Genomic DNA, 19,927 nt, shown 5'->3' with positions numbered 1-19,927 from the left:
ACAGATTATGCGTCAAGGATGACAGGAAGAAGTCCTTTTCAGCTTCAAAATCTGGACAAAGTTCACAATCCAGTGGCAGGAGCTCATGCTATGAAGACAAAGGGGGAGATGGGCAGGTTCCAACTAAAGCCATGGCTTGTGAAAAAAAGTCTGAAGATGCAGAGTTCCAAGAGGAGGTCATATCTTCTATGAAGCAGGAAGTGCAGAGGGAGAAGATGAAGGGCAAAGTGGAGCAAAATTTTGTCAGCAAAGAATTATTTCAAGCTCAGCTTACTTCTGCACGGGTTAGTGGGCATAAAAGGAAACAAATCAAGGTCTCCAGAACTAAAGTGACAATCCAAAATACTGGTGAGAATGTGATTCATGACACTAACAACTTGGCTGTTGTGATTAGAGAGAAAAATCAGAATCCAAGTGACTTATGTCCAACTCTAGGTCTGTCCAAAAACAACGAATATAGTGATTCTCATAAGAAGTTGAAGAAGGAGTTCAACATGTTTTTCTCAGGATCGGCGGATCAGGCGGGGGCTGTCGAGGCGCAGCCCCGCCACACACAATGAATTTCTTGTGCTGGAACTGTCGCGGTCTGGGGACGGACGCGACAGTTGGCGAGTTGCGGTGGCTCGTCAGAAAACATCATCCCTCCCTCCTCTTCTTATCCGAGACGAAGATGAGGGATAACAAAGCTCGGAATCTCATGTGGACCTTAGGCTTCTCGGGTTCCTTTGCGGTTAGCAGTGAGGGTTTGAGTGGTGGCTTGGCTCTGTATTGGTCGTCCTCTTTGAAAGTTACTCTTCGTGCCTTCTCCACGCAATTGATTGACGTATTAGTGACGACAGAAAATGGAGATGAATGGAGAACCACCTTAGTTTATGGGGAACCAAAGAGGGAGTTAAGACATTTTTTCTGGGATATAATGTGTTTCCTACGAACGCACTGGAGAGGCCCATGGTTATGTGTAGGGGACTTCAATGAAGCCCTGAGTGGAGATGAACATCTGGGCGCCAAAGATAGAGATGAGCACCAGATGACACTCTTCAGGGATTGTTTGGATGATTGTGGACTGATAGATATGGGTTTTACTGGACCCAAATTCACATGGTCGAACAAACAAGCTGACAACAACAATCTCAAAGTTAGACTTGATAGAGCAGTTGCAAATGGTGAATTCTTGCATATATTCGATGGGTGCACTGTGGAGAATATCATTACCTCATCCTCAGATCACTATGCTATTCTAATTTCCATTGCCAAGGGAGGATCGCTGCAAAAACATCAACCAATCCAGAACAACTTTAGATTTGAAGTGGCTTGGATGAGGGCACCAGATTACTTCGAGATGGTGGAGGAGAAGTGGGATACTTCCATTGAAGGCCCACCATCACTTAGTAATACATGGAATGCTCTGAATGTAATGTCGAAATCATTGCAAAACTGGTGCAGAGGCTCTTTCGGGTCTGTAAGAAAGGAGATTAAGAAGCTAGAGAAAAGATTATCCACTCTTCGGAGGAGCAATAACGGTTCTGGTTCTCCTTGTGAGGAGAAAGAGTTTGAAAGAAAATTGTGTGAAATGTTCGAAAGAGAGGAAATAATGGCCAGACAGAGGTCAAGAATAGAGTGGCTCAAGGAAGGGGATAGAAATACGTCCTTTTTTCATGCAAGAGCCTCTGCAAGGAGAAGGGCTAATAGAATAAATTCATTGCGTAAAGCTGATGGTTCCATATGTGCAGATCAAAAGGGCATTCAGAGTATAGTTCATGATTTCTACCTTTTCTCAGCTGAACCATGCTCTTCTATGGAAGCAATCTTAGAAGCCATCCCTATCAAAGTGAACGCTCATATGAATGAGGCACTAAGCCGGGAATACACAAATGAGGAGATTAAATCTGCACTGTTCCAAATGGGACCTACGAAGACCCCTGGGCCGGATGGTTTTCCAGCTATCTTTTATCAAAAGAACTGGGATCTATTGGAGCAAGACATTTGTGCAACAGTAAGGGGTTTCTTGTCTGGGGATGATATTCCTGAAGGCTTCAATGACTCCATCATTGTTCTAATCCCCAAGGTGAACAATCCTGATTCTTTGTCCAACTTCAGACCAATTAGCCTGTGTAATGTGATATACAAGATAGCATCTAAAGTACTTGCAAATCGATTAAAAACTATTTTGCCTGAGATTATTTCAGAGCAGCAAAGTGCCTTTGTTCCAGGGAGACTTATCACAGAAAGGGGTTCTTGCAAAATTGGGTTTTAATGCTTCTTGGATAAATACTGTGATGAGATGTGTGACTTCTGTGAGATATGCGGCTAAAGTTAATGGAAACTTAACCGATCCCTTTATTCCAACTAGAGGCATACGCCAGGGCGATCCAATCAGTCCATATTTATTTCTACTGTGTGCTGAAGGTCTATCTTGTCTTTTACAGAAAAAAGAAGCAGCTGGAGATATCAAAGGAATTCGAAATGGAAGAGAAGGCCCCCCTATATCTCACTTGTTATTTGCAGACGATAGCGTCTTCTTTGTGAAGGGTGATGAGAAAAGTACATATAATCTTAAGACTGCTCTCCAAACATATTGCAACGGATCAGGTTAGAAGATCAACTTGCAGAAGTCTTCCATCTTCTTTGGACCTCATTTTAATAACCAGGTGAAGGATCGAATAAAGAACAAGTTGGGAGTATATGATGAATCACTACAAGCCACTTATCTAGGCATGCCTTCCTGGGTGGGACGTTCCCCTATGAGCAGCTTTAATTTTCTCACGGGAAGGCTTTGGAAGAGACTAAACGGTTGCAGTGACACGCCGTTATCCAGATCAGGCAAGGAAGTGCTGTTGAAGTCAGTGGTGCAAGCCATCCCAAGATATGTGATGAGTTGCTTTCAAATACCAGCAACGGTATGTGAGAAGATGCGAAGACCTATCTCCAACTTTTGGTGGGGAATGGAAGATGGGAAGAAGAAAATTCATTGGAGGTCATGGGATTGGTTATCTACACCTAAATATCTCGGAGGAATGGGGTTCAGGGATTTGATGCTCTTTAATCAGGCCATGCTTGCAAAGCAATGTTGGAGGCTCCTGGTTGATCCCAATTCCTTATGCTTTAAGGTCCTAAAAGGGAGATATTTCCCACATGGTGATTTCTGGAGATCAGGATGCCCAAGATCAGCCTCCTATACCTGGCGTAGCATAATGTTTGGTAAGAAACTGCTGCAAAAGGGCTTGTTATGGTGTGTGGGAGATGGTAAGCAAATCTCTTTGCTTAAGGATAATTGGATCCCAGATGCATTTCTAGGATTGCCATGTACCAACGTCCCAGTGGAAGAGGATTGGACTATCAACCATTTGATCTCAACAGATGGTAAATACTGGAATGAAGATGCAGTTAATAAAATGTTTCCAGAAGAATTAGCCGTTAAGATTATGAAGATCCCTCTAAGTTCAGAAGGATGTTCTGACTTTGCTTCATGGCCATACACAAAGGGGGGGGCATCTACACTGTTCGGTTTGGATACAACCTTGCGAGATCTGTAGCTTTCTGGCAAAAATGTAGCGTGGCTAGTAAAGGATCTTCCTCTAATCTGGAGGAAACAAAAAATACATGGAGGAAGCTATGGAAAATACAATGCCCAGGGAGAATGAAAATTATCTTATGGAGAATGGTTAATAATTGTCTACCTACTGGAGAACAACTCCATCGACGTTCAATGTCATTATGTTAGAGAAATCTGGGCTGACCTGAAAACATCCTTTCATATATATTTAAAATTAAAGGCGTTCATTAATATTCGACAATGGTTGTTGGATTGGATAGATAATGCATGTGACCGGCAAGCTATGTTTTTTGCCGTGGCTATATGGCATATATGGGACAATAGAAATAGTGCAAGGAATGGGGAGGGTTTGCTTCATCCGCATCGTGTGGCTGGGAAGATTGAAGCCTATATTGATTTCATCTTGTTGAATAATTTCAGCATGACACAACCCACAAGGCGTGAGAACCAAACTTCAGTTCAAAAATGATCTCCACCGCCGGAAGGTTTGGTGACGGTTAACGTCGATGCTGCAGTCTTCTCACAATCACAGCGAATGGGAATTGGCATTGTCATAAGAAATCACCTGGGAGTGGTCCTAGCAGCCAAAAGAAGATATGTCAATCAGGAAGTAAATCCTGAACTTGCAGAAGCCATTGCCATGCGTTGTGCAATGGAATTTGCTGAAGAAGCTGGCTTCCAAAGTATTGTAGTGGCTTCTGACTGTGAGACTTTGGTCACCAAAGTGAAGAATGTTGCAATGGATAGATCACAGATAGGTGCCATAACTTTTGATATTAAGAGTAGGGCATCAAACTTTGTATCTTGTTTATTCACTCATATCAACCGGTCATGTAATGAGGCAGCTCATGTCCTGGCAAGATCTTCTGAACATGATTGTGGTTCCTGCTGGTTTAATGTAGTCCCTGGTGTAATCAGGACCATCATATGTAATGAACAATCGTTGATTGAATAAAAGTAGCTGCCTTTCTCAAAAAAAGTAGATTGATCACGACGGTGGCGGCAATGATTCATTATCGTAGTCATGCCATTGAGGTTCAGCGAGGGAGGCTTCTTATGTGATGGAGGTGGGCGCAAAAAAAGACGATTGGATGGTTGCGTGGGATCAGTCGGCCGACGATTAGCATTGGCCTGTAGATAACGCCCCGGATCTGCCCTGGGCGTAATGAAGTTGAGTCCCAATCCCGCACTAGGTTGGAGTTGGACCAAAATACTATGCATCTCACCAAAAGCTAGAACATTTACCATTTGGGCTCCTCTTGGAAACTTTGTAAAATTTCTAATTTGCAATAGTTTAGATGTTTATTTGGAAGTGCACAATGTACAACAAATATAAACCACGCAAATACAGCCGTAACCAGTGTTATGGAGAAGAATATGAACATGAAAAATCTCAGTAACGTGCTAACACCATGTTCCTTCTACACGAATCACGGTTACCAAAACAAGGCACCCTAGAGCTACAAGAAATTGGCGAGGGAGGGTTCTTCACTTGCATCCTCTGTCCCAAGCACCTTTTCCCCTTCACGATGCAACCCTTCCTGTCGAGCCCACAGTCCCACAAACTAGTCTCACAGTGTAACCACCTAGAACCATCATGCAGTCGCATCAACGCTCCCATTCATATAACACACATCCATACATATAAATACCAAAGCTAGGATTAAAAAACATCCAAAGGAAACTACGTTCCACATGTATATAGGCGGAGCATGATGGAGTAGGCCAGGTGTGGTGACTGCACACTGATTGGAAGCCAGTGGGGCCGGTAGGAGGAAGGCGGTGACGACAAGAAAGTGGGTAGCTATCCATGAGTACATCGAGCTATCTATGGGGAAGAGTTGGCTCTGACGGAAGATCGAGAAGGCCAAGATGATAGAGAGAGGAAATTGTGTATGCAACATGCGGAGTACTTAATGCATTTGTTGTGTGGACGTGACAATATCGAAAGAAATCAGGAAAAAAAAGCTTGGGCCCAAACTAAAAGAAGGAAAAAAGTTGTATGCAAAGTAAATAAAAACAGAGAAACTACTACGGTGTCAATAGCTAGTGAGAGACTAAGAAATGAGATAATTCCTTATTTAATATTGTCTTAAATTTTGTTTTCCTATTTGACATCGATTGTTTTTCCTTCTTATATAACAACGAGTCTAAATTTTGTGTCCTTTATGACAATTTCATACATTTTAAGCCTTAACGGTGTTAAATGACATCTGAAAAGATCTTTTTGCCCCTCACGTAGTATGTGACGAAAATTTTAATAGATACTAATTTTGAAAAGTATAAGTCATGTCCAGCCCGCCCGACCCTGCAGCCGGGTCGGCGGCTACGTTGTTAACTAGCGTGCAACTCCATCTTCTATTTTTTGCAAGGGACATTCAACTCCATAGTGTACACACGCGACACACCTACTTTGCTCAGGATGATGGTGCATGGTGCCTTTTTCTTTGAGACATTGGTGCATGGTGCCTAGTTTGGGATGACTCGCACCATAGCAGTGCCCATAACACACGGGCGCACACACTCGCACCATAGCAGTGCCCATAGCATGCAGCATCTCTCACATGCAAACACACTTCGTCAGGCAGTGGCAAATTGTGGTACACATCAACCAGCGGCAAATAAGCACAGACGTCATATATTCATCGAAGAAAAACAGTGTTACAGGACACATACACGACCAGAACACACCAGAAACACAGCTGGGCCATCGCTTTTGCATATGTCACCTCTGAACAAATAAAACACAGTAGGAAGCTCCTCGGAGGTCTCCGCCGAAGCAGGCACACGTCGCACCACCCATCCTGTCCGCTTCCGCAGCAGCTGCTCAAGATCGCCGCAGAACGGAGAGGCCCCCTCACAACAAATATGCTTCATAGACCGCAAATAGTCCCAACGTGGCCGAGTGTTAGATCTTTCTTGATCTTAGGATTGTCCAGATGGTCTGTTCATATTAAATGAGGGGCAAAAGTGTCTTTTTACATGCAATTTAACCGTGTTAGATGGAAAAGCGGATGAAAGTGTCATAAATGACATAAAATTTAGACTTGGGTTAGATAAGGAGGAAAAAGTTTTTTAGTGTTAAATAGAATAAATAAAATTTAAGACAATCTTAAATATGAAATTGTTTCCTACTGGTTTGTGCATCATGTAAGCTGCTTGTGTCACTAGTAGAAAAGGGGGCATTGGTCCAGGCCGGGTCAGCCCATTAGTCCCGGTTCAATCTAGAACCGGGACCAATGGGGGCATTGGACCCGGTTCATGAGCCCCGGGGACCGGCCGGGCCACGTGGGCCATTGGTCCCGGTTCGTCTGGACCTTTTGGTCCCGGTTGATGGGACGAACCGGGACCAATGTGCCTTGGTCCTGTCCCACCACCATTGGTCTCGGTTGGTGGCCTGAACCGGGACCAAAGGCTTCCCTTTAGTCCCGGTTCAAGCCACGAACCGGGACCAATTAATTGCCTATATATACCCCTCGCCCGCGAGCAGAGCACTCTCACTGCTCTGTTTTTCGTGGCCGGCGAGGAGAGAGCTTTGTGGTGCTCTAGCTCACCTCCTATGCACACGAGGTGTTCGATGGAATGCCCGAGCCACACTACTTAAGCTTTCTCCTCTCCAAGCTCGACCTCCAAGCTCCATTTTCCTTAATATTTGTCTAGGTTTAGCGGTCTGTCCCGTCCCGTCCCCATCTTCACCGCCGTCGATCGCCCACGCCGATCTCGTCGCCGGCACCACCGTGGTGAGCCTCTTGTTCTTATCTTCTTTCTGAAAGGAAAAAAAATCTTACCTGTATGTTTATATAGATACTTGTATAATTTTCTTACTTTTATTATTGCATCTTATATAGTGCGATGGTTTTGGTATCCGCCCCCGTCGGCCCTCGTCCTGTCTATGATTCGGATGTGGTATATATTATCTTTTCATAACTATTGCTTCATCTATTGTTTATGACAATTATGCCAACCAACGTGACATAGATTTTATTTATCTAGGAGGTTGTTGAACCAGAAATTCCAACCGACCCTATTGTCGAGAGGTTAAATTTAGTTGAAGAAGAAAACAATTTCTTGAAGGGAAAAATTAGAAAAAATGAGGAGGAGAAGATGATATTGGAGTTGCATGTTGCGGATGTCGTGGATGATCACAAGATCAAGATGGATGCAATGCGCTTGAAGATTAGAAAGATTAGAAAATATGCCATTCATACCGAGGCTTGGTATCATTATGCCGTTGGATCAGTTGTTACATTGGTTGCGATTATGATCGCATTTGTTTTCGCATTGAAATGTTTTACATAGTTTCAATGTATGGTTTAATTAATTTAGATGCTCTGCAGAGCTTTATGTTGTTAGATGAGAACTATGTATGTACTTTGGTTTTAATGTGATGATGAACTTCTATTAATTTGGCCACTTAATTATCTATTCATGATGTTCTGTAATGATTTTTGACACACTTAATTATATATAATGCACGCAGATGAACCGGCAATGGATGTACGGTTCAAGACACACCTCCGAGTACATTAAGGGCGTGCATGAATTTCTCGAAGTGGCTGAGGCAAACAAGCAGAATGGTTTTATGTGTTGCCCATGCCCTATATGAGGGAATACGAAGTCTTACTCTGACCGGAAAATCCTTCACACCCACCTGCTTTACAAGGGTTTCACGCCACACTATAATGTTTGGACGAGGCACGGAGAAATAGGGGTTATGATGGAAGACGACAAAGAAGAAAAGTACGATGACAACTATGTGCCCCCTGAATACGGTGATGCTACTGAAGATCAAGAGGAACCAGACGATGTGCACGATGATGTTGCAATAGGCGAAGCTGTTGAAGATCAAGAGGAACCAGACGATGTGCCTGATGATGATGATCTCCGCCGGGTCATTGTCGATGCAAGGACGTAATGCGAAAGTCAAAAGGAGAAGCTGAAGTTCGATCGCATGTTAGAGGACCACAAAAAAGGGTTGTACCCCAATTGCGAAGATGGCAACACAAAGCTTGGTACCATACTGGAATTGCTGCAGTGGAAGACAGAGAATGCTATGCCTAACAAAGGATTTGATAAGCTACTGAAAATATTGAAGAAGAAGTTTCCAAAGGATAATGAATTGCCGGACAGTACATACGCAGCAAAGAAGGTCGTATGCCCTCTAGGATTGGAGGTGCAGAAGATACATGCATGCCCTAATGACTGCATCCTCTACCGCGGTGCATACAAGGATCTGAACGCATGCCCGGTATGCGATGCATTACGGTATAAGATCAGACGAGATGACCCTGGTGATGTTAACGGCGAGCCCCCCAGGAAGAGGGTTCCTACGAAGGTGATGTGGTATGCTCCTATAATACCACGGTTGAAACGTCTGTTCAGAAATGGGGAGCATGCCAAGTTGATGCGATAGCACAGTGAGGACCGTAAGAAAGACGGGAAGTTGAGAGCACCCGCTGACGAGTCGCAGTGGAGAAAAATCGAGAGAAAGTACTGGGATGAGTTTGCAAGTGACCCAAGGAACGTATTGTCTGCTTTAAGTGCGGATGGCATTAATCCTTTCGGGGAGCAGAGCAGCAATCACAGCACCTGGCCCGTGACTCTATGTATGTATAACCTTCCTACTTGGATGTGCATGAAGAGGAAGTTCATTATGATGCCAGTTCTCATCCAAGGCCCTAAGCAACCCGGCAATGACATTGATGTGTACCTAAGGCCATTAGTTGAAGAACTTTTACAGTTGTGGAATGGAAACGGTGTACGTACGTGGGATGAGCACAAACGGGAGGAATTTCACCTAAAGGCATTGTTGTTCGTGACCATCAACGATTGGCCCGCTCTCAGTAACCTTTCAGGATAGACAAACAAGGGATACCACGCATGCACACACTGTTTACTTGACACCGATAGTATATACCTGGGAAGCTGCAGGAAGAATGTGTACCTGGGCCATCATCGATTTCTTCCGACCAACCATCAATGTCAAAAGAAAGGCAAGCATTTCAAAGGCGAGGCAGATCACCGGAGGAAGCCCGCCGTGCGTACCGGTGATCACATACTTGCTATGGTCAATAATTTACACGTAATCTTTGGAAAGGATCCCGACGGACTAGCTGTTGCGAGTGACGCTGGGGGACACACACCCATGTGGAAGAAGAAATCTATATTTTGGGACCTACCCTACTGGAAAGACCTAGAGGTCCGCTCTTCGATCGACGTGATGCACGTGACGAAGAACCTTTGCCTGAACCTGCTAGGCTTCTTGGGCGTGTATGGGAAGACAAAAGATACAACTGAGGCATGGGAGGACCTGCAACATTTGCACGAAAAAGACAGCATGCCTCCAAAACAGTATGAAGGTCCTGCCAGCTATGCTCTTACCAAAGAAGAGAAGGAAATCTTCTTTGAATGCCTGCTTAGTATGAAGGTCCCGACTGGCTTCTCGTCGAATATAAAAGGAATAATTAATATGTCAGAGAAAAAGTTTCAGAACCTAAAGTCTCATGACTGCCACGTGATTATGATGCAACTGCTTCCGGTTGCATTGAGGGGGCTTCTACCGGAAAACGTCCGATTAGCCATTGTGAAGCTATGTGCATTCCTCAATGCAATCTCTCAGAAGGTGATCGATCCAGAAATCATACCAAGGCTAAGGAGTGATGTGGTGCAATGTCTTGTCAGTTTCGAGCTGGTGTTCCCACCATCCTTCTTCAATATCATGACGCACGTCCTAGTTCATCTAGTTGACGAGATTGTCATTCTGGGCCCCGTATTTCTACACAATATGTACCCCTTTGAGAGGTTCATGGGAGTCCTAAAGAAATATGTCCATAACCGCGCTAGGCCAGATGGAAGCATCTCCATGGGCCATCAAACAGAGGATGTCATCGGGTTTTGTGTTGACTTCATTCCTGGCCTTAAGAAGATAGGTCTCCCTCAATCACGGTATGAGGGGAGACTGACTGGAAAAGGCACGCTTGGAAGGGACTCAATAATATGCAAGGACGGATATTCTTGGTCTCAAGCACGCTACACAGTTCTATAGAACTCTACCTTGGTGACCCCGTATGTCGATGAACACAAGAACAGTCTGCGCTCCAAACACCCAGAGCAGTGTGACGACTGGATTACATGTGAACACATCAGGACTTTTAGCAGTTGGTTGGAAGCACGTCTCAGAGGTGACAACACTGTTTGTGATGAGTTGTACTTGTTGTCCAGGGGACCATCTTCGACTGTTACGATTTGGAAAGGATACGAGATAAATGGGAATATATTTTACACGATTAACCAAGATCAAAAGAACACCAACCACCGCTTTGATGCAACAACCGAGAGGGGAAAGGACACATATTATGGTTACATAGTGGACATATGGGAACTTGACTATGGACATGGTTTTAAGGTCCCTTTGTTTAAGTGCAAATGGGTCAATCTGTCAGGAGGCGGGGTACAGGTAGACCCATAGTACGGAATGACAACCGTGGATCTGAAAAATCTTGGGTACACTGACGAACCGTTCGTCCTAGCCAATGATGTGGCACAGGTTATCTATGTGAAGGACATGTCTACCAGACCGAGAAAAAGAAAAGATAAGGAAGCGAATACATCATATGATGAGCCAAAGCGCCACATAGTTCTTTCAGGAAAAAGGGACATCATGGGAGTGGAGGGCAAGACAGACATGTCTGAAGATTATGAAAAGTTTCATGAAATTCCTCCCTTCAAAGTCAAGGCTGACCCCAGCATCCTGATAAGCGATGAAGATTATCCATGGTTACGATGCAATAAGCAAATGACACAAGCGAAGAAAAAGTGAAGACTTTCTCCCGTAACTATTATGATGATACCATGCCAACTTTGTAACACACGAGTATGATACCATTGTCCGTTTTGTACATGCACATGCTATGTAGGTGAACTTATGATACCATGCCAACTTTCAACTTTTTCATTGTTCATTTGAAATGCTTTAATGTCTTATGGTTCGGCCCTCGTAATAATTAAAAATAGAAACAATAAGTATTTTGTTGTAAGTAGAAACAAAAAAAATAAAGAAAGAAAGAAAACAAAAAACAAAAAAAGTGTTTTCAAATTTGAAAACTAATGGCACTAACAGAAAGTTTATAATTTTTCTAAAACTAAAAGCAAAAATAATTTAAAAATAAAGTAAAAAACAAAAGAAAATAAATAATGCAGAAAACAAAACAAAAAACAATTAAAATAGCAATAATAAGTATTTTGTTGTAAGTAGAAACAAAATAAAATAAATAAAGCAAGAAAGAAAACAAAATAACAAAAAAAGTGTTTTCAAATTTAAAAACTAATGGCACTAACAGAAAGTTTATAATTTTTCTAAAACTAAAAGCAAAAAGAATTAAAAAATAAAGCAAAAAACAAAAAAAATATACAAAAAACAAAAAAAACTAGAAAATAATTAAAAATAGCAACAATAAGTATTTTGTTGTAAGTAGAAACAAAATAAAATAAATAAAGCAAGAAAGAAAACAAAAAAAACAAAAAAATGCCTCCTACTGGGCCGCCACGGCCTGAATACGACTAGAAACCCTACCATGGGCCAGGATTCAGGCCCGTAGTAGGCCCAGAAGGCCCATCAGGCAAAGCAGTAGCAAATAGGCCCGCAAGCCTACGGTGGAGAGGAGCTCAAGAGGGATGCGGCAGTAGGGCTTATAAACCACTGCGCGCCCCTCTCAAATAGCGAGGTGGGACTAAACTTTGGCCCCGACGCGGGCAACACAGGGTCCTTTGGTCCCGGTTGGTGGCACCAATCGGGACTAAAGGGGGAGGCATTAGTCCCGGTTGGTGCCACCAACCGGGACCACAGGCCGCCGCTTCCCGCCCTTTGGGCTGCTGAAAAGAGGCCTTTGGTCCCGGTTGGTGGCACTAACCGGGACTAAAGGGGGCATTGGTCCCGGTTGGTTTCACGAACCGGGACCAATGCTCTTGCTATATATACAGCACTTAGGAAAATTTGACGAACACATCGACAGTTGCCATCAACGCCGCCAGGCTGCCCAGATCGACGTCGTCCGCTGCCCCGACGCCGCCCACCGCCCAGACGCCGTCCGCGCGCCGCCCCGATGCCGTCCGCGCACCCCCGTCGTCGCCCCTGCCCCGTCGCCGCCAGGCGCTGCCCCGACGCCGCCCGCCGCTGTGACACTCCAAAATTTTTGGTGTTTTGTTTTTCAAAAGAGCCTTGCTTGGTTTGAAAGGAGGTCATTTCAACCCTTCCTAAAAACCATCTTCTAAAGTTTGCCCTCTCAAAAAAAAAAATCCTTTTCTTGGATTTGGTTTCTTTTAAAATGAAAACCCTTTTAGTTTTGGGCTTTTATTTGGTTTTGATCCCTTCAAAATTTTACCATGCCACCTATGGTGAAATTTTCCCAAAACCTCTCCTCCCACTTTAGTTCAACCCAAACATTCTGTCCAAACTAGTAAAATCCATTTTTGGACTTTATTCCAACTATTTCTCCTCCCAAAATAATTCTGTCTTTTCTTTTGAGCCTAGGTGGATTGCAAAGCAAGTACCCCAATGCTTTTGACTTTTGACCTCAACTCAACACCCCTGGATAGTCCTTTGTACCCACAACCCAGAACCATCTTGATCCACTCTTCTCCTGTTCAAATATTTCAAAATTCACTCACTGCAAGTTTGGACCAGATTTGCCAAATTTGGTGAAAACAATATCTACACCTCTCCAAAAATTCTACAAATATTCAGGCAGCCTCTATGTGCAATGAGAAGCCCCTCCACCAAAAACCAGCTCAAGGGAAGTTCTCTACACACTAGAATCATTCTGTCGAACACCTTGCATGCACTAGTACTGTTCACTCTCAGAAAATTCAGAAGTTCAGTGTCGATCTTCGTCAGTAACTTCAGTCACGAGCTCACAGTGCGCTTGGCACGTAGCTCACGGACAGGCTTGCTTGTCCGGAGCCTCACACGCGCGCTTGGCGCCTTCCTGGCGTCGGTGGCGCCCTGGCCCGCCTGCGCCGGCGCGTCTTGCGGCGGCCGTAGCGCCGTAGCGGCCGACAGGAAACAGAACGGCGGCATAACACCGTTTGGCGCCGCCCAAGCGTCCTGGTGGCTCCGCGTGGCCACCTCCTTGCCAGCGCACGCATGCAGCACCATCACCGTGGCGCGGCACGCGCAGAGCGCGCTCTTTGCTGCCGACGGGCCCGCGCCGCCCCGTTCCGTCGAACTCCCCCTAAGCGACCAAATTCCAGCGCGGTTAGCATCTAAACGGAACCAGGGGACATCCACGACGACGCTCAACCTCTGACCCCCCCCCCTCGTGCAACCACTGCGTTGCCGTAATCACCTCGCCGGAGAACCCCGTTCTCGGCAACCGCCTCGGGGCGGCTATATATAGCACCCCGAGCTTGCGCTCGCCTCCGCACGACTCCACCACCACACCAGACCCCGCCCGGCCACTGAACGAGCCTCGAGGGGCCTTTCCTCCTCGACTCCGGCCACCTCCGTCTGCCTCGGGCTCCGGTTTCATTCTCTCCGGTGAGAACCCCTCCGCCGCCCTAGTTTCGGCCGTAGCCTCGTACCACCTCTAGTAAGATAAACCCCAGCTCAATTTTGGCCTCGCAGATCTCTTCGGCGAGATCCATGACCACCCGAACCGCCATCCGCCGGAGCAAGCGTCGCCGCTGACGTGGTACTCGCCGGCGACCACCACCACCTCCCACAGACGCGGAATGGCACCCTGAACACAGAGATACCGGAGGAGGTGACGGAGCTACAAACCTCGCATAGTTAGGCTTCGACTACTCCGAACCAGGCAAGCATGTTTGAACTCTTGATATGATGAGTGTTGTTGCGTGTTTGCATTTTAGTATGATCATGGCATGTTTATGAACAACTATTAAATGTTATATTTCATATACATAATCGGAAAGTAAGTTTCGGTAAGCATTATGTTGTTGGATACATATTTGCATAGCCATGTGTTGGCGTGAGGATGGGTAAGATGGCAGTGTTGTGACATGCCAGGCTTAGGCCAATCCTTTGACAGCAGTGTCAACATGATCAAATCATATTCCCTTCACTTCCTTCCTGTGCTGCCACTTGTTTTCCGCAAGGGATATGGCATAGTAAGTTGCAACCGTTTTCCTGGTACACACCAAGTGGAGAGGCCGGGATGAGGGTTCCATGGCCCTGGATTAAAGCCCGTCATCCGGTCAGGGGGCATGGGTGTTTCCGGTTGGGACCGAGAGGGGGGCACCCCTTAGAGCGCGTGTATAGAAATTTGATCCCATGCTATTCGAGGTTGTGGCCTCCCCGTCTCAAAGTTTTTCTTGGACGTTGACCGGGGTGATTCCTATCATCGTGAGGTGAAATGGGTGTGTACTAGTTAAATGTGTTTGTACTGAAATACCATAAACGGAACTAGTCCTTCGTGACTATGGAAATCCGTTGGCGTCAGTTCATCCAAACTCTGCAGAGTCTCAAATCCTTCAATTATCTTGTGCTTTGTTCAAGTACTATATTCATCTTATCTTGTCAGGTATCAACCTCAGTGACAAAAACCCGGTGGGATTTATGTGTGATAAATCCGGTTAAAAGATTATTCTTGTGGATGGACTAATCTTGTTATTTACATTTATTATAAGCCCTGTCTGCGATGTCGCTCAGACGTCCGACGGTGGCATACCTGTTATTTATTTTTGTTATAGGCCCTGTCTGCGATGTCGCTCAGACGTTCGACGGTGGCATACCTGTTATTTATCTTGTTATAAGCCCTGTCTGTGATGTCGCTCAGACGTCCAACTATGGCATTTGTTTTAAGCCCTGTCTGTGATGTCGCTCAGACGTCCGATGGTGGCATTTCTTTTAAAGCCTTGTCTGTGATGTCGCTCAGACGTCCGACTGTGGCATTTCTTTTAAGCCCTGTCTGTGATGTCGCTCAGACGTCCAACTGTGGCATTTCTTTTAAGCCCTGTCTGTGATGTCGCTCAGACGTCCAACTGTGGCATTTCTTTTAAAGCCCTGTCTGTGATGTCGCTCAGACGTCCGATTGTGGCATTTCTTTTAAAGCCCTTTATGTGATGTCGCCCAGACATCCGACTGTGGCATTTCTTTTAAAGCCCTTTATGTGATGTCGCCCAGATGTCCGACTGTGGCATTTCTTTTAAAGCCCTTTATGTGACGTCGCCCAGACGTCCGACTGTGGCATTTCTTTTAAAGCCCTTCATGTGATGTCGCCCAGACGTCCGACTGTGGCATTTCTTTTAAGCCCATTATGTGGTGTCGCTTAGACGCCCGAATGCGGCATGCATTTATTTATTTACCTTTCGAGGCGTCGCTCCAGACACCCGATCGGTTTTCAGTTATTTATTTTAATCTCCAAGTCCTGCATTATTATCATCGTTTTATGAGCATCATTCTTGTTCATGACGCATTCACGCATTCATTGATTATATCTTTTGTCCGAACTGTCTTGCGAGTACTCTCAAGTACTCACCTGGCTTGTTGATTTGGCCAGATGTTGATGAAGGCGATCTCATGGATGAAGAGTTTGATAGCGAGTCCGACGCCTAGAGGAGTCCCAGTCAGTCCCGTGCGATCCTGTTTTGGTCATTGTATTATCCGCTTCCACAACCCCGAATAAATTCATCGAGCCTCATCTCGACGCTCGATGTACTGCCAGTAGAAGTCAAGTTATCCACCACCGTTTTTCCTCGAGCTAGTAGCATGCCAATCCACCTCTGTGACTTAACCGCCCTTATGTAAGATATTGGCGAGTTTGTAATAAACTGTTGAGCAGCCTCCGCTCAATCCTGTAATATATTTGATGCTACTGGTTCTCTGTTTATCAAGCTTTGTCAACCAGAAAGGATGACTTATCCTATACTGAGTTTAAAAGATCGGTTTTATCAATAATCATTTTATTGAAAAGCCAGTCGTGACAGATTTGGTAACCAGAGCCAGGCTGACTGTAGGAAGCCACTAGGTGCGATCGCTAATTGGTTATTAGCATGATAGAGTTATTCATATTTTTACAAATGTAGTCATTTTTCTGACAGTCAGCATAAAATTTATGATCTGATCACTCAGAATTTTTGCCTACTTTTGTAGATGGCCGGCAACGACTGTGAGTCTCAAATGTTCGCCAACGTGCCTGAGGGGTTCGTCAAACTCCTCTCCTTCATCGTTCAGGTCGCGATGGGGCCATTCGTGCGCCCGGTCTTCACGCTTTATCCACACAAGATCAACGACAGTCTGACTATGCACCAGGCCGCGGTGCAATTCAGGGGAGGCCATGCTGAAGTACGCCGTCTCCGGTTCGTGGGGAGAGCCATGCCTACAGAAAGGCATGCTATGCAGATGGCTGCCCGCGAGGCGATAGCCCGTCTTCGGGATGTTCTTCCTGCAATGAAGACCCGTCGCTACTGCTACCTTCCATGCCATGTGCCTTACACCTGCCACTACTCTTTCTCTTGCCCCAGAGGAGAGCGAGACGAAGCCTTTGAGATGCTTGTCGAGTACCTCCGAGCCCTGGAGGCAGCATTCGACTGCATGGTGGATGACCTCGTAGCTGCACGCATGGACTCAGTTCATGGCTGTGCTGCTAACAGGAGGGAACTCCTGCACACCGCTCCACCATTGACTTTCGTGTCATCCGCAGCCTCTCACTCACCTTCCATACTCGCCACTGCTCGTCGTCTGCCTACCACAGAGGAATTTAACCAGGCTATTGCACCCACTCCCGTCCGCTCTGCACCACTTGTTGCACCCACTCCCGTCCGCTCTGCACCACTTGTTGCACCCACTCCCATACATGCTACCCCACCTATTCCACCCACTCGTATTCGTGTTATTCCACCTACGGCACCTACTCCATCAGCTCAGCACAACGTTTCTCGTCTGGAACCTATTAGCGAGGAGGAGGTTGATTCCCCAGTGTCTCTGTGTCTCACCCTCGCCAGGCCAAGGGAGATCCTCACCATCTCCGACTGAGTACGCGTAGACGCCATGCGATGTATCGGCTTGTGTAATGTGTTTTATGTACATAGGTTGTGCGTAGTAGCCTGTTTGCGCATCATGTAGGATCTGGAGGAGTGCACTAGTTTAAATAACATATCAGGATTATGTACGCATATCATAAGTGATGTAATGTATAATTATGCCCGCGTGTAAGATATGCGCTAGTCCTTCTCCGCGCGAAATCGTGTGTTTCCAAAAATATCCTGGAGTTTAAAAATGTTCTTTGTGTGTGATTTTGTTGACTTTTGCGTCTCTCTTGCTTATCTTACGAGTTCTCACAATATATCCCCAGAGTGAAAAATGTCTCGTCCTTGGACGCGCTCCATGCCAACTCAGCCAGAAGAGAATTATGGCACGCCGCAGAACCAAAATTTCACTCAGGGACAGACAAGTCAACAGGGCAGTGAAACAGCTTTCACACAAGTTTGTCGTTTGTACGAACAGAGTCAACAACAACACCAGGAAATGATGAACCAATTCATGAATATGGGAAGTAACCGTGGTCAGTATCAACCGCAATCCAAATTATCTGAGTTACAAAAGACGCGTCCTCCAACATTTTCTCATACTGACAAGCCTCTTGAGGCCGAGGACTGGCTTCGAGACATGGAGAGAAAATTAATTATCGCACAGTGTTCGGACCGTGAAAAAGTACTATATGCACCACATTATCTCACAGGTGCAGCTGCATCGTGGTGGGAAAACTTCCTGCACATGCACCCCAACGAAAATGAAATCACCTGGGAAAATTTCAAAGAAGGTTTTCGTGGGGCACATATTCCGAAAAGCGTCATGAAAATCAAGAAGAAATAATTTGATGAACTCAAGCAAAGAGCCATGACAGTGTCAGAATACAACAGCCAATTCACACTGCTATCTCGCTACGCCAATGAAGAACGCATGACCGAGAGCAAGAAGATGGAAAAATTCTTGGAAGGCCTGGCACCCGCCCTTAAGTGCCAGCTAGTTGTGCATACCTTTCCAGATTTTAAAACACTGGTAGATATGGCCATTACCCTAGAAAATGAGCGACGTAGCCTGGAAGATTTCCGTAAACGGAAAAGGGACCAGACTACTTTTTCTCGCAATCACAGAAGCAAGAAGGAATTTCAGAAGGGGGATTCACACAAAACCCCGACGAATAATTCACGTCCGAACAAGAATTTCCATGCAAGAGACAAAGAATTCACCTATCGCCCAGGCATTACCTGTTATGCTTGTGGAGAAGAAGGGCACTATGCCAAGCAGTGTCCCAAGCCAAGGAACTCAACCCCGAAGCTCAATAATGGTGGCAATAATTCAGCACCAAAGCGAAGCAATTTCAACCCCAACAACAACCACCAGAAAGGTCACCTGAACCACGTGACCCGAGAGGAAGCACAGAACGCCCCAGAAATCGTACTCGGTACGTACCCCGTCAACACAATTCCTGCCATGGTTTTGTTTGATTATGGTGCTTCTCACTCATTCGTTTCGAAAAGTTTTGCTTTGCAAAATAATTTTTCGATGCTTCCCTTGGAAAAATCAATGATCATCAAGTCCCCTGGAATTAAGCAAGTGACCCAGAGTTACTGTCAAGGTGTGATTATTGAATTTGAAGGATTGAAGTTTTACGCCAACCTTATTGTACTGGAAAGCAAGGGACTGGATGTCATCCTGGGAATGGATTGGTTAACCACCAACAAAGGTTTTATTGACCGCTTCAACTGTACCGTGATTCTCACACACCATCATGGGAAGAAAATAAAAGTTTCAGCCAGAGAGAGACAAATACCTCGACAACCTAGATTAAACAAGGTGGACGTGTCTGAGCTGAACAAGGTTCCCGTAATATGTGAATTTCCAGACGTATTTCCAGAAGAACTACCGGGCATGCCGCCAGACCGAGAGATAGAATTCAGCATTGAGCTAGCACCCGGAACCACTCCTATTTATAAGAAACCTTACAGAATGGCACCATCCGAATTGGTAGAGTTGAAGAAGCAAATAAAAGAATTATTGGAGAAAGGATACATACGAGCCAGCTCCTCACCTTGGGGTTCACAAATTTTATTTGCCAAGAAGAAGGATGGAACAATGAGGTTGTGTATTGATTATCGAGCTCTCAACATGGTCACAATCAAGAACAAATACCCAATGCCCCGAATAAATGATTTATTCGATCAGCTCGCACAGGCCAAAGTCTTCTCAAAAATTGACTTGAGATCAGGGTACCACCAATTAAAAGTACGAACAGAAGATATTCCCAAGAGCGCCTTCACCTCCAGATATGGGCTGTATGAGTTCACAGTGATGCCATTCGGGCTAACCAACGCCCCCGCATATTTTGTTCACCTCATGAACAAAGTATTTATGAA

This window comes from Triticum aestivum, chromosome 6B (genome assembly GCF_018294505.1).
Source record: "Triticum aestivum cultivar Chinese Spring chromosome 6B, IWGSC CS RefSeq v2.1, whole genome shotgun sequence".
NCBI lineage: Eukaryota > Viridiplantae > Streptophyta > Magnoliopsida > Poales > Poaceae > Triticum > Triticum aestivum.
Note: the sequence above shows the minus strand (reverse complement) of the source record.